Raw genomic sequence first — 17065 nt, forward strand, 5'->3', positions numbered from 1 at the left:
ACAAATATATCTTGCTTAAAAGAAGGGTATAGTCTGATTCGTGAGCATTTTGATTATGTTCCAGTAAACTCTGAACCTTAAATGTGGGACCCTACTATTAAAGTTGCTATCGGTGGTGAAACTTTTTATGCCCGTTGTGATATTATGTCTGAATTTTGCCTTATGCCTAAAAGTATTTATGAATCTTTGACACTCTGGGGACTTACTGAAGGTGGAGAAGGAATAACTCTTACCGATAACTCGTTATAATTCCTAAGGGAATAGCCGAAGGTGTGTTCACAACCCTTCTCGAAAGAACGGTATCCACCGATTATCTCGTTATTGAATGTGTAGGGACAGGACAAATCACACTTGGAAGATCCTCGCTGAAACTCTTGGGAGCAACCATAGATGTGGGGAAAGGCACTCTAAATTTTACCTCTACCCCAGATGCGGTCATATATTCCCTAAACCAAAGAGTAAGAATAAGAGTAAGAAGGGTAGACGCAAAGCCCCTGGTAATAATGTTAATGCTTCCTCTTTTGATAATACTTGATTTACACTTTCCGCGCCTAGCTGAAAGGCATTAAAGAAAAGCGCTTATGGGAGACAATCCATTATTTTATTTCTGCAATTTTTGTTTTATATTTGTGTCTTGGAAGTTGTTACTACTGTAGCAACCTCTCCTTATCATGTTGTTGTGCCAAGTAAAGTCTTTGATAGTAAAGTTGATACTAGATTTGGATTCCTGCGCAGAAACAGATTTTTACCTGTCACGAATTTGAGTAGATCTCTCTGTAGGAAACTCGTAAAATGCTGAAAACATTCATGCGTGATCCTCAGATATGTACGCAACTTTCATTCAATTTGAGCTTTTTCATCTGAGCCTGTTAAGTCCCTCGAAAAAATTCGTCTTTACGGACTGTTCTGTTTTGACAGATTCTGCCTTTTATTTCGCATTGCCTCTTTTATTGTGTTGAGTGGATTTCTTTGTTCCATTAACTTTCAGTAGCTTTGGGTAATGTCCAGAAGTGTTAAGAATGATTGTGTCCTCTCTGAACATGTGAATTTTTGATTATGCACTAACCCTCTAATGAGATTGTTTTGAGTTTGGTGTGGAGGGAGTTTTCAAGGGTCAAGAGAGGAGGATGATATAATATGATCAAGAAGAGTGAAAAGTCTAAGCTTGGGGATGCCCCCGTGGTTCATCCCTGCATATTTCAAGAAGACTCAAGCATCTAAGCTTGGGGATGCCCAAGGCATCCCCTTCTTCATCGACAACTTATCAGGTCACCTCTAGTGAAACTATATTTTTATTCCGTCACATCTTATGTTCTTTACTTGGAGCGTCTGTTTGTTTTTGTTTGAATAAAATCGGATCCTAGCATTCCTTGTGTTGGAAAAAGACACGCTCCGCTGTTTCATATGAACACGGGTGTTCTTAGTTCTACTTTTAATGTTCATGGCGAAGGTTGAAAACCGCTTCGTTGATTGCTATTTGGTTGGAAACAGAAAATGATTCATGTGGTAATTGGTATATGGTCTTGAATAATTTGATACTTGGCAATTGTTTTGAGCTCTCAAGTAGATCATGTTTAAGATCTTGCATCATGTGGTGTTGAACCTATTAGTGGAGAATTACTGTAGAGCTTGTTGAAATTTGGATTGCATGATTGGTCTCTCTAAAAGTCTAGATATTTTCTGGTAAAAGTGTTTGAGCAACAAGGAGATAGTGTAGAGTCTTATAATGCTTGCAATATGTTCTTATGTAAGTTTTGCTGTACCAGTTCATACTTGTGTTTGCTTCAAACAACCTTGCTAGCCAAAGCCTTGTACTGAGAGGAAATGCTTCTCGTGCATCCAAAACCTTGTGCCAAAACTCATGCCATTTGTGTCCACCGTAACTACCTACTATGTGGTATTTCTCTGCCATTCCAAGTAAATTGCTTGCGTGCTACCTTTAAAATTTCATTCCTTGTCTTTGCAATGCATAGCTCATGGGAAAATAGCTTAAAAACTATTGTGGTATTGAATATGTTGCTTATGTATCTTATTTCTTATAAGTTGCTTGTTGAGCGGTAACCATGTTTCTGGGGACGCCATCAACTGTTACACCTTTGTTGAATATCATGTGATTTGCTATGCATGTTCGTCTTGTCTGAAGTAAGGGTGATTTATCATGATTAAATGGTTTGAGTTTATTGTTAGAGAAGAACATTAGGCCACCAACCAAAGCCATGTATCATGGTGGAAGTTTTAGCTTGGACATTAATCATCAATCTCTTATGAGAATATTATCTGTTGTTGAATGCTTAAGCATTAAAGAGGAGTCCATTATCTGTTTTCTATGTTGTCCCGGTATGGATGTCCTCAAGTTGAGATCTATCAAAACCGAGAAATCAAATGCGATCTATCTCCTTGGACCTTTGTACAGGTGGCATAGAGGTACCCCTTTGTGACACTTGGTTGAAACATATGTAATGCAATGATAATCCATGGAAATCCGAGCTAATTAGGACAAGGAGCGCGCACTATTGGTATTCGATGCATGAGGCTTGCAACTTATAGGAGGTTTTATGCATAACACATATGAATTATTACTACCGTTGACAAAATTGTTTCCATGTTTTCAAAATAAAAAGCTCTAGCACATGAGTAATCCATGCTTCCCTCTGCAAGGGTCTTTCTTTTACTTTATGTTGAGTCAGTTTACCTACTTCTTTCTATCTTAGAAGCAAACACTTGTGTCAACTGTGTGCATTGATTCTTACATGTTTACCTATTGCACTTGTTATATTACTTTGTGTTGATAATTATCCATGAGATATTCATGTTGAAGTTGAAAGCAACTGCTGAAACTTATATCTTCCTTTGTGTTGCTTCAAAACCTTCTATTAAGAATCTATTGCTTTATGAGTTAACTCTTATGCAAGACTTATTGATGCTTGTCTTGAAAGTACTATTCATGAAAAGTCTTTGCTATATGATTCAGTTGTTTAGTCATTATCTTTACCATTGCTTTGAATCACTTCATTCATCTCATATGCTTTACAATAGTATTGATCAAGATTATGATAGTAGCATGTCACTTCAGAAATTATCCTTGTCATCGTTTACCTACTCGAGGGCGAGTAGGAACTAAGCTTGGGGATGCTTGATACGTCTCAAACGTATCTATAATTTCTTATGTTACATGCTAGTTATATGACAATACTCACATGTTTTATATACACTTTACATCATTTTGATGCATTTTCCGGCACTAACCTATTAACAAGATGCCGAAGCGCCAGTTCCTGTTTTCTGCTGTTTTTGGTTTCAGAAATCCTACACAGGAAATATTCTCGGAATTGGACGAAACAAAAGCCCACGGTCTTATTTTCCACGGAGCCTTCCAGAACACAGAAGAGGAGACGAAGAGGGGCGACGAGGCGGCCACACCCTAGGGGGGCGCGGCCCCAGCCCTAGGCGCGCCGCCCTATGGGGTGGTCCCCTCGAGCATCCCCCGACTCTGCCCCTTCGCCTATTTATTCTCTCCGTCCCGAAAACCCTAGTACCGAGAGCCACAATACGAGAAATTTTACTGTGACGCCGCCGCTGCCAATCCCATCTCGGGGGATTCAGGAGATCGCCTCTGGCACCCTGCCGGAGAGGGGAATCATCACCGGAGGACTCTACATCATCATGCCCGCCTCCGGATTGATGCGTGAGTAGTTCATCTTTGGACTATGGGTGCATAGCAGTAGCTAGATGGTTGTCTTCTCCTCTTGTGCTATCATGTTTAGATCTTGTGAGCTGCCTATCATGATCAAGATCATCTATTTGTAATGCTACATGTTGTGTTTGTTGGGATCCGATGAATATGGAATACTATGTCAAGTTGATTAATTGATCTATCATATATGTGTTGTTTATGTTCTTGCATGCTCTCCGTTGCTAGTAGAGGCTCTGGCTAAGTTGATACTTGTAACTCCAAGAGGGAGTATTTATGCTCGATAGTGGGTTCATGCCTCCATTGAATCTGGGACAGTGACAGAAAGTTCTAAGGTTATGGATGTGCTATTGCCACTAGGGATAACACATCGATGCTTTGTCTAAGGATATTTGTATTGATTACATTACGCACAGTACTTAATGCAATTGTCTGTTGTTTGCAACTTAATACTGGAAGGGTGCGGATGCTAACCCGAAGGTGGACTTTTTAGGCATAGATGCATGCTGGATAGCGGTCTATGTTCTTTGTTGTAATGCCCTAAGTAAATCTCATAGTAGTCATCATGATATGTATGTGCATTGTTATGCCCTCTCTATTTGTCAATTTCCCAACTGTAATTTGTTCACCCAACATGCTATTTATCTTATTGGAGATACACCACTAGTGAACTGTGGACCCCGGTCCATTCTTTTACATCTGAAATACAATCTACTGCAATCTCTGTTCTCTGTTGTTCTTCGCAAACAAACATAATTTTCCACACCATACGTTTAATCCTTTGTTTACAGCAAGCCGGTGAGATTGACAACCTCACTGTTAAGTTGGGGCAAAGTATTGTGATTGTGTTGTGCAGGTTCCACGTTGACGCCAGAATCCCTGGTGTTACGCCGCACTACACTCCTCCACCAACAACCTTCACGTGGCCTTCATCTCCTACTGGTTCGATAACCTTGGTTTCTTTCAGAGGGAAACTTACTGCTGTGCGCATCACACCTTTCTCTTGGGGTTCCCAACAGACGTGTGCATCACTCCCCATCAAAGGGGCCGGCACGGGGATACCGGCGATTCTATTGGGCTCGAAAAATAGCCGGCGTCGTTTGGAGCGCACCGGTGCAAGCCCAAAAACAACGCCGGACCCATATCGCTATCGGGACCGCTGGTGGAGATGCTCTTAACCCCTTCTAGTTTAATGTTCAACGGCAGATGCAAAAATGGATCAAATTTTTGGGGGAGAAAAGAAACTCATGTTGCCAAACAGACAAGACGTTGGGAGGCACCACCGAATGAATTCATTAAAATGAACATGGATGCATCTTTCGATGAAGATACTAGGAGTGATGGCTGGGGTACGATTGGCAGGGACAACTCGTTGGATATTTGTGTAGCTGCAGATGAACCTCCGAGGATCATGTCGGATGCCATGCATGCGGAAGTCACTGCCCTCTCCAATGCTATGTAAGTTGCCGAGCACATTGGGAAAGTGATCTTTAAGATGGACTGTCTTAGCATCTTCAGTTGCGTCCCCCAAAGCGTCCTCCAAATCGCGCCGGATCGAGCGTTTGGGGGACGTGTTTTGTTCGTGGCGCGTTTGGGGACGTCACTCCCCAGCCGCGTCCCCCAAACGCCTCCCCCAAATGAATATTGGTGCACGAAAATAAAAGTTTTCATTCAATTTTGATTATATATTACAAAATTTGAATGAAAACGGCTAGATTTCATCTAAACCTAGACTACTGACCGCCCGGCGGTGCGTTCGACGGCCCCGCCCCGTCGTCGCCTCCCCTACGCCGCAGCTCCTCCTGCGCGCGCCTCCTCTCCTTGCGTTCGGCGGTGGCCAGACGGCTCCGCTCCCGCCGCGCGTCCTCCTCCGCCCTCCCCTGTTGCGCCGCCTGGAGGGAGAGCTCGACGGCGCGACGAATCTGCGCCTCTTCGCGGGCACGAGCGTCGTCCTGGAGCTTCTTCTCCGACTCGAAGGACTCGACGAGCGCGCGTTGCTGATCGGCCGTCTCGTCCGGGTGCGGCCCGTCGTCGTCGGACCACTCGAACTCGTCGTCGTCCTCCACCTCGGTCTCCTCCGCCTCGGCCTCCTCCTCCTCCATTGGCGCCTCCTCCTCCACATCTGTTGGCGCCTCCATCATCGCCGCCGCCAACACGTCGGCCTCCGCCGCCAACTGGTCCGCCCGCCTCCCCCATATCGTCGTCAGCGCCGCCTCCCGCTGCTGACGCTCCTCCGCCGCCAGCTGCTACTGGCGCTCGATCGACTCCTGCCGTCGGCGCTCGATCGCCTCCCGCCGTTCACGGTACAGCGCATCCCGCTCAACGCGCTGGCGCCGGCGCTCGTCAGCCCACCGCTGCTCCATCTTCTCCCGGTACCAGCGCCGTCGCGCCTCTTCTCCCGTCGAGGCGTCGAACGCCGCAACGGTGTCGCACTGCTGCTCGTGCCACGCTGCTGCTGCCGCGGCCTCGTTAGCAGCGGGGCCATGGGCGCAGAACGCCGTTAGATCCGCCGCCTGCGCCGCCTCACGGTGCTGGCGGGCCTGCTGCTCCATTGCCTCCCGCCGCTGCTGACGGTGTGCACGCCACCGCTCTTCCCGGGCCGCGGGCTCAGTGTCGACCTGCGATTCCGGGACTGCAAGTGGAGGAGACGGCGGTGGAGGGAAGTGGCCAGCGCCGGGGCGGTTCGCCATTGCCACTGGTGGTGGCGGAGACGGCGGTGGAGCGACGAGGGCTGTGTTTGTTGCCGGCGGGGTGTGGTGGCTACCATTGAGCCGGGAGACCTTTTATAGACGCCGGCGTCGGGAAGAAAGCGCGGGAACAGGGCGAGAAGAGGCGGGAAGATCGCGCGGGAACGGGGCGGTGGCGTGCGAACGCCGGCGACGCGTGGAGGCTGCGCAGCACCGACGAGACGTCTCGCCTGCCCCTCCGTCGCCATTAAGGCAAAGATGCCGCCGTGTGTCATCTGCGCGCGAATAACTTCCGTCGCGAGGTAGGCGACGGTTAGGTTAAAATTAACCGTGCCGCTGACGGGTCGGCCCCGCCACTCCCCGCCTCGCTTTTCGTTGTGTCCGGCGTGCCCGGAGCGTCCCCTGTGGGACGGGGACGGGCTCGAGGCGCCGGACACCGTATCGGGGCGCGCCGGACAAAAATGGTCTTTGGAGGACGCGGCTCGAATGTTTTTTGGTCCGGCGCGCCCCAAATTGCTTTGGGGGACGCTTTGGAGGACGCGGCTGGAGATGCTCTTAACCTGAAGAATGCCATGTCGTCTTCACATTATTCCTTCTCAACAATTAGCATCTTGCTTAGTGATATGAGATTTAGACTTCATATGAATTTTCTAGAGGCTAAAGTGGTGTACACCCCTAGAGTATGTAATAGACCGGCTCATGAGCTTGCGGCTTTGGGTGTAGGTGAAATTCACGGAGACCATGTAAAACTACGAACTTTCTTTCTAATGTAACCCATCTGGTGACCGGCGACTATGCCGTGTCTTAATGGAATACGAGTGTTCCATGTCAAAAGAAAAAAAAAATTAGCGCGCGAGCAACGGCGGACTATGTGCCGTTGCCGGTGCCGCCGGCGCGCAGGAAGAGGAGGACAGCAAGCTCCGGCCTCGGGTTCTGAAGAAACGGCGCCAGCAAGCCATCTCCGCTCCGCTCCGACCAGCTCGTCCCGGCCCGCTCCGAATTCGCCGCCCTTTCCCAGGGACGAGAGAAAGCTCACGGATCAAACGACCATGTGCAAAAAAAAAAAAAGTGTGGCAACCGCGTCGCCCCGCGTGACGACCGCAAGAAGACCCTAGATCTCACCGCCGGTCTCCCCACCTCACAACGCTTTAGGCCACGGATCTTCAGGGGTTTGTGGTTCTGGTGTTCCAGCTGAAGGCAGAGACATGATGAATAATGCAGCATTGGCAAAACTTCAACCTGATAGCACCCCTAGATGGCTAGATAGCTACAGAATCGTTCCTTCCTCTAGACAAGCATAGTTCCTAGTAAGCATCAGGAAAATGCTACATGTAAGCAAAAAAATCAACCAGAAATAAACCTCTCATACTTATGTATATAACTGAAAAGGAATACAAAAAAGTTACCAACGTAAGAACATTTTCGTGACTGAAACTTGGAAAAAACAGGCTGCAACCATACTGTCTTTTTACTCTGATTATAGTCAAAAGGATATTAAGCCTGGCTTAGGCTGAAGAAAGTCACAGTGGCACAGAGTAAGAGGAGTTTCAGCAGCTCCCTCCCGATTCGTTTTTGGCAGTAAATTTTGTTTTCCATCCAAATATATCTTTTTCAGTTGTAACAGGATAGCTTTGAAGGGACTGGAGTTACAGAGGAGCAGAGGAACGTAAGACTAGAAATAGCGCAGACATATGCGAAAGTCTAGGCAATCTTCGGGCATGAACCCCATCTACAATGCAAACTTCAGACATCAACCCCTTTCATCAAAAGAGGGGCAAAAGATGATGCAACCTTCGGGCATCAACAACCTCAAGTCTTTCTACAAACCAAGCTGCTGAAGGGTTCGGGTACCGGCAAATCATGGATATCATGGATGTGCAAGTTGTCAAAGAAAATCAATAGAAAAAAGGATCACTCCTGAATTCGAATAAAGATGCAGCAAAAACCTGTATTTGCAACCAACAAATATGTTCAGAAAACAAGTTAAGAAGCAGCATGCACCAGACCTCCGCCAAAGCCAAACACTATGTTAAAGTCCTTAGCACAATACGATCCTCTTTAAAAAAATTACAAGGATGCAATTACAGTAACCACAAACTTTAATAAGAGAACAACCAGTAGACAACCGAAGCATGTTCCAGCTGCTTAGGATCATAAGCAAAACTACAAACTGTTAGCTTAGCTTGACAACCACGTATCCTTCACCAAAAAGTTAGTGCATATCCTCTCAACAGAACATCAAATAAAAGCTTTTGTGCTTTTGTATATATATAATAGAACAGGCAATACAATTCTCAATAGAAACATGTGTTTTGGTAGCAACATTACTTAGAGAACATTACAAGAGTCATCATGAATACACGGAGATAAGAACACCGGCACCCGGGTACTCCAGGCACATGCATTAGAACTTTTCAGCCAACTCATTTTGTATCTAAAAAACATCGTCTGCGATATTAACCCGGGTGACTTCATAAGTTACTCGAATTACATAGGAACTCCAGACCAGAAAGAAATCAGGCATAGGCAAAAGATAATGCTACCTTCAGATATCAACCACGTCTACACAATGAGCACAAGACAGTGCAATCTTCAGGGATGAACCCAATTTTGACAATGTCTGAAGGGGTCGGCCACTGACAAATCATGGATATACTTGTGTGCATCGAGATCACTACGAGCTGGTTGATTCCTAAATTGAATTTCAGCACCTCGAGAAGCTCTGTTTTCCACTTGTTGTCGTCGTAAAGTGCTGCTGTCCATCCGGCGGGAGAGTACCTGCGTGCGGCCGGAGTCCTTGGTGGGGAGGAGGGACATGATGGCGGAGAGCATGTCGTCGGGGAGCTTGCTGATGAGATCGCTGTCGGCCTCGTCGCAGTGTGCCCGCTTTTCGGGGCCAGGCGCCGCCACCGCCGCGACCTCCGTCTTCTCCATGGCCGGCGGCGGCCCAAACGGAGGATTTGGCCGCAAGCCTATGCCCGCCGCTCCTGGCCACCAGTCAGCACTCGCTGGCTAGCAATGGCATCGACGCGGCTGTGGGTGGACTGGGAATGTAGATCTAGGGTTGGCGACTTGGCGGCCGACCCCTGCGATGGAGCACTATGGGTGCCATCATATCTCATATATATAGGCGTAATACAAGATATACATGAAAACAATCAACTAATCCTAATCCTAACCATAAAAGTCTTCTTATATGCAAAGATACATGTGCTATGAATGGTAAGGGATAACTAAATCTTTACTATTATATTCCAGTTGGTCGTACGTCATACAACGCGTTTGGTGAAGGAGATTTGAAGCATCCAGGCCGTTGAATCTAATCTCACGGTCTCTTCTTCGCCCGATCACGCTATCAGTTAATTAAGAAAGATATATTTCCTCGTCCCGAAATAAAATCTCACATCCAACTTAAGCCCTCAGAGTAATTAGCGTGTCCATCAATTACGCTAGAGATTTGATCGGACGTTGCCGTCCTTCCTTCAAACAGGTTCTCCTCACACGACCAAAAAATATGGAATTCTAATTAAGGCTGTCAAAATTTACGTTACAGAAATTATGTCCCAAGTAAATGACGCCTGGGTGAATCAGTTCCAGATCTAGCGTCCCTCACTTTCCTCTATCAATTTCTCGCGGAGCCCTTCTTCCCCGCTGCTCGCCGCCACCGCTGGTCACCGGCTTCTCCATGCGTCGGGTGCCTCCCAATAATCATCAGCCCACACAAGCTCCGCTCCGCCTCCTGAGGCCTTTGCTCGGCTCCCGCGGAACCCTAGCTCCGGCTGCCGGTCCAGCATTGAGGACGATGCGACCAGTGACACGGCACCGAGTATGATGCGACCAGAATAGAAACTGGCCAGATCGGTGTGCCTGGTGGAGGCGCTCTCTCAACAGGAGCGCCACCATGTCATGATGTCGTTCGTGTTTGTACACCGCGTACTTGCCGCTGGCGTTCGTCGCGTCGCTCGACCTCGGTCCGGTCTTCGAGTCCATCTGCGCCAACACTACAGTGTTGGTGTGGTGGACGCCGGCGAGTTCCAGATTAAACAATCTTCTATGATGCAGCAGCTCGAGCCATTAACATCTTAATCCTGGATAGCTTCGTCCATGGCCAGTTCGGTGCCAGAAGCAACTGGGCCAAGGGCCACTATACCGAGGACACTAAGATCGTCCACTACGCCCCCATGTGGTGCGCAAGGAGCTCCATAACTTTGACTGCTTCCAGGCTGCCTCTGGTCGGATACCGTCAGTAGCGCCTCAACTGGTTCCGCGACTCGCACCGCCGCGGATAAGCCTATGGAGAATTCAAATTTCTTCTACGGTAGGTAACTGAGGCTTCGATGCTGATTCATTTCTTCTTGGCCTTGAGGATGGCGTCACGGCTGCGGACAATGGCTCTGAATTTGTACTTACAATTATTTTTTCGTTTCCAGGCTGAGCAATGAGCTGGAGGTAGTGGCATCAGTTACTTAGAGTTATTTTGGTTATCCACATTGATAATTATCTTTCCTTCCAATGGCTTCCTCCAACCTTCTCTTACTTTGGCCTCCTTCCTACTTGAAATCATATAATTCAGAGTTAGGGTAGCAATCGCCATAGCTGATCTGTAAGGAGTTTGCACTCTTTCACCATTTGTTAATTGCCTTCTCTCCCACCATAGATACCACCCTGCTGTTAGAACCAATACCTGGAACCCAATATCACCAAGGCTTGAAACTTTCCCCGCTCTCGTAATGATCTCCACGATCATAACTGGACATGAACGATCAGTCTGTTGCAGATCATTTACCTTTTCCGCTAGACCCATGCACCTCCATACTTCCTTTGCACGGTCACAAGTGAAGGAAAGGTGTTCAATGTCCTCACACCAGACGGACAAACGGGGCACCCTCCTTGTGTACCTATATGGCGATTCGCCAATATACCTTTCACGGAAATTACTTCATGTAACGCACGCCAACTAAATATTTTCACTTTGCTTGGAACATCAGGATCCCACAATTTCCTCCATACAAGATTAGACGCCGTTGAAGCAACATACATGTTTCTTTCTTTCAGGCCAAGTTTATGTGAGCATGGTATGCTGATCGTACCGTAAACATTCCAAATGAAGTATGATACCACGCAACAAAATCTTCTCTGCCCTCCAGCAAAGGAATTTCTAAAATACGATTGGCAGGCCAGAAAATATCTCGGATCGGCTCCTCATCCCATGTAAAGCTTCCTTGGTCTATGACTTATAAGATCACTAACTTTTGTAATCAGAACTTGTCCTCTTGGCGTTTGAACTCGTAGATTACGGATCGATGGGATTCAATTGTCAGTCCATATGTCTATTTCCGACCCATCTCCCGCTCTCCATATGCATCCCCCTTTGAAGCAATCCAAACCAGATAGAATGCTTCGCCAAGTAAAGGAACTACCACTCTTCATCTTTGCCTTCAAGAACTTCCCATCTGGATAATATTTTGCCCTCATGACTCTCGCACATAGTGAATCAGTATCACTTAAAAGTCTCCACACCTGCTTAGCCAACATTTCAATATTGAAGCAGTGTAAATCTCGGAATCCCATACCTCCTCTATGTTTAGGAATACATAGTTTCCACCACGCCTTCCAATGCATCCTTCTATGATCATTGTCATCACCCCACAAGAATTGAGATATAACATCCGAAATCCCTTCCCTTTGCATATGTTTTTTTTTGGAATATTGAACATTGTCATCGCAAAAACTGGTATGGCAATAGCTTTTATTAGAATTTCCTTTCCTCCACGACTCAACAATTTATCCTTTCAACCATTAATTTTTTAGAGCATCCAATCAATAAGGTATTGGAAGCAATCACTTCTAACCGCTCCTACCATGCCGGTAATTCAAGATATTTATTGTTGAGAGACTCTGTCATAATATTCAGAGTTTATACCTCTATTTTTTCACTAAAGAATATACTAGATTTTGCTTCACTTATTTTCTTTCCGGAACTAGCACAATAAGAATCCATTATTTCTTCCAGCTTTTCCGCATCCTTTTTATCAGCATGCATAAGTATCAATGAATCATCTGCAAAATAACAAGTGACTTACTGTTGGGGCTTCTCTACAGACCCCCCCCCAATCCTTCCAATTCTCGAGATTCGGAGTCGTCGTTTTTATGCTTTGCTCCATGTCGTGTAGTTTCGTGGAATTTTAGGCATGAAAGTACAATAGTGTGATATTTCTGTTTTTTTTCGGCACAAACCGGTCACGTGAGCACACTTATATTAGATGATCCGTTCACTCAACCAAAAATTCCCCAAGAATGACCGGACTTCAACAATGAAGATTAATATTGCGACATCAAAATATACAAAAGAGGATGGTCGGCGGTTTAGAGAGCAAGGAGGGAGGCAAATGGAGATGAAAGATAAAGACATGCTCGCAGACTAAAACACGGTCTCAGCCGTAGCAATGCACGGGCATTCAACTAGTATACATGCATATTCAGTTTGCCTGCTATCTTGCATGGAGGTAAATTAGTATCAACAGTCGTTAAATGCCACCGAGAAAAATTTACATAAAGTCACTGCCAAATGATAAACTATGGATATTTCAATACATGTGATGTGGCAGCACCATTCATCAAATGAATTACATTTACAAGTGATACTTTTTGCATGTCATTCTTGCGGCGGTATTTTCGGTTAAGCGGAATTGACAATGAAAAATATTTACTTAACCTACTTTTCTTTCACAAAGCTATTTCTTCGTATTATTGTAGCAATTCTAAGATAGTGGTTCTTGAGAGATTCATAGAAGAGGAATATGGTGACATGATGCTATCGGTGGAGAACGAAAAATGCGTCTCTTTATTAGAATGCCATGATAAAATTGGCCATGATTTTTTCATTATATTTATGGGCTAAAAACTAAAAAAAACATGTTGTATCGATATAAATATGGCTTTCGTAAGATATCTAACTTCTTCATGACCGTTGGCTATCGAGGACGGGTTATTTGGCTGCGAGACTTGGCCCGCGCCACTCTTGGCCACTATCTAGCACTTCGGCCTCGCTCCGGCATTAACGCCCTTGACGAGACTATGGTGATCGACAATGGGGATTGCAAGCCAGGGTTCGCCGCCGTTACATCGGAATTTTGAGAAAAAAATACAGGTAGAATCCCATCACACTCACACTACTTGCGACTTTCCAATTGTCGTTAAAAATAAGGAAAAATGTCACTGCTATATATTGGATAATTCAATCAATGCTGACACTGTTATTACTGATTAGCGTTATTTTCAACGTTTTTAAGTGGTTTTTTATTACATGAAGTTGACAATGACACACATGTTGAATTAACCTATTTTCTTTCATAAAATTATTTCTTCGCATTATTTTGCCTGTGTTACATAGTTTCTCTCGCCGAAGAAATAGAAGAGGAGTAGGTGACATGACGATCCCCACAATCCAGCCCACTATCGTGAAGTTGCTTTCAGATTCACAGCAAATTCAGCTGAAGGAACTCCTTGTGGCGAATTTTCATTATTTTTGAAAAATTAGAAGCCTTGATTGGACAAGATGGACGAGACGTACAAAATCTACTCTCTATACCTGAAACATGCAACTATAAGTAGCGCATTTACTTAAACATGCCACATGTATTCGCTACTAGACATAATCCATACTTGTGGTTGTGGCCTACCATTCAAAAAGTACAAAACATTTTCCCTTGCTACTGATTTACCAGAACTCACACAAGGTTTCCTTCTGATTCTCTCATGTGTATAGGAAAGAGGCATGCATGGCCAGCAACTAAATGATGTCAATTCCATCGAAACTGATGCCGTGCTCTTATGGATCTCAAACCTATTTTCCTTAAGAGGATAAAAGATCCAGCAAAAATCCGGTTTTGCAAGCAACAAAGATGACAAGAAATACTTATTCTCTAGTTACAAATATACACCAGTATCCCAGCCAAAGCCCAAGGTCCTTTCCTAGTCCAATGTTATGCCTGTTCCATTTACTTGCAAATTTGTTTTTTTCGATAAAGGGAATATATTAATATCATAAGATACCAATTACACCCAGCCTCTGCAGCAATGCAACACCCTAATGGCAGTACGGATGCACACAGCCAAAAAAAGAAAAAGAAAACTAAGAAACAAAAGTCCCGCTACAGCATTCTAGGCCTAGCAACAGCAATACATCCACCACCAAGACAACACCTGAAATACAGACTCTCCAAAAGCGACGCCTCCAAGAAGGAAACAGTGCATCAGCACCGTCGTCGCCCGATCAAAGATCTTAGGTTTTCACCCTGAAGATAGTCCCCGCTCTCAAAAACAATGCCTCCAACAAGGTCATCGCCAGGCACAACCAGTTAAGGCCAGACCTTGGATTTTTACCCTGAAAGGTAGGACTCTGAACTTCACCTGTGTTGCCGCCCCCACTTGCATACCACTGCTGCGAAGCCTGGAACACCAAGCAAGTCCCTCAACAGCGCGGAGACTTAATTCCCCATTAGCTAGACCTCCGATCCGGCCTTCATGATATTCTGTTCTTCTGACTTCACCATGGACCAAAATGTCACTTGGTGTCAACACAGAACAGAGCTTCGCGCCGCTCCCTCCAGAATCAAACGGCTGGAATAAAAACATGGGTGCGCACGACCGAATACCACCCGATCCAGCAAACTCCAGGCAAAAAAGCACTGTTACATTCGGCAGCGGCGCCTTCCGGAACTCAACACTCCGGCTAGATCAAGGAGAGCAGGCCTCAGGAGGTCTCCATCTTCGCGCAAGAGAAACCCTAGGACCACCACCTTCAAAGTACGAAATAGATGAACAGGCCCCCTCACCGTCATCTGCTAGCCAGCGAAACGAAGGAGGAATCGGTGAACGCACCATCCGAGACCCACGCGACCCAGATCAAAGATCGGGCCTGCCACGCCACGCGGTCTTGGACGCCGGTACCACACCATCCACACCTCGCAAAGTCGCTGCCCCCTCCTCGCGCCGTCAGGAGAACCGACGACGGATCTGTGTGGGAACCAGACCCGCAGCCACCACCACCCCCCATCGCCGGGAAGCCATGGAAGGGGCAGCTGCCGCCGCACACCAGGGGATCGCCGCCCCTGATGCCGTGCTCGCCTCCCCGCAGCAGCCGCCCCAGCCGCCACAACAGATCGACGCCACGACCACCCCCCGACTCCCTTTGGCGCCGGGGACCGCCGCCACCGTGGCCAGCGCCGACGGCAGCGGCGGAGGGAGGGGAACGGAGGGGAGGAGGCGGCTGGCGGCGCTAGGGTTCGCCCAGGCGTCGCCCTGGGGAACGACGCGGGGCGAGAGCGAAACGTTTTCTTTTTAGGTACTATCAAGAGAGCCACTTGCAAATTTGTACAAGGATGCAATCACTTTCATTTCAGTAAATTCAAACTTCAGCAATATAGCAAGCAAGAAGACGTTAAGCAGCTCTGGACTCTTATTTATGATCTTGTTTAGGATTGGAAGGGCGGAAAAGCTAAGGGACATTAGCACGGGTTCAAACTGAATCATGTTTCCGTTGCAGGCAGAGACATGCATGATGAGTACCGCAAAAAAAATTCAACCTGACACTAACTAGAAAAAGCATCAAACAAATGTGTGCGCACGCAAAGAATATTATCACCAACTAAACTTCAGATAGTAGTTGTACATATTACTGAAAAGACAACTCAGTTAGCAACACAAACATGCGTTTCTTGCCCAGCTTACGACCAAGTTGTACAGGGCAAGAGGTGTGTTGGCAGCTGGATTACCAGCTCCCTCACAGCTACAACTTTGCACACTTTTTTTAGCATCCCTGCACATTAGAACTTTTCAGCAGTAAAATTTAGCATCCAAAAACTATCACATGCAGTTTTAACAGGGGTGAGTTCATAAGCTACAAGAATTACTGAGAAACTTTAGACTAGAAATAGAGCAGACATGTGTGGAGGGAAGTAGAATCTTCAGGCATCAACACCGTCTACATAGTATAATCTTCAGGCTTCAACCCCTGTCCATGGATGTCTGAAGGGGTCGGCTACTGACAAATCATGGATACACTTGTTGATCTGGCAATCAGTCCAATAACAATTACTCCTGAATTCAAATTGAGCATCTCGGGAAGCTCTGTTTTCCACTTGCAGCAGCATGTGTTGACGAGCCACCGATTCATTGTTGTAGTCGCCATATCCTTCAAACTCCATTTTATTCAGCACTCTCGCATTCAAAACAAAGAACCTCGCAAAGTTAACCTGCTGCTTTTCATAGCCTACGTATGACTTGAACACCACCTCTCTTAGATAGGTCTGAAGGCATTCGATTGGAATGAATGGGTCACGCCGAGCCTCATTTTTGTTATCCATCTCATGGTGTTTGTAAAACTGCAAAATAGAAAAGAAGAAGCATATGTAACAGCTAAGTAGACTAGATAATATGTCAACCAAACCATACATTCAAAGCAAGGAAGCAAAGATGAGTGCTAACAATAACATAGAGCCTTTCCAAGCGCGGAGGCAGGGGAAGCAGAACCGGCGGGCGGGGCCAGCGTGCCGGGAGATTATGGTGCGGGCGGCTGGGATGGGGACGGCGGTGTTCTGGCAGAGGCTGACCTGGAGGTTGAGAGGTGCGGAGCGCCACAGGTGGCGCCATCGTCGAGAGAGCGCCTGCGTGCGGCCGCCGTCAC

The sequence above is a fragment of the Lolium rigidum genome, chromosome 2 (genome assembly GCF_022539505.1).
Source record: "Lolium rigidum isolate FL_2022 chromosome 2, APGP_CSIRO_Lrig_0.1, whole genome shotgun sequence".
Taxonomy (NCBI): domain Eukaryota; kingdom Viridiplantae; phylum Streptophyta; class Magnoliopsida; order Poales; family Poaceae; genus Lolium; species Lolium rigidum.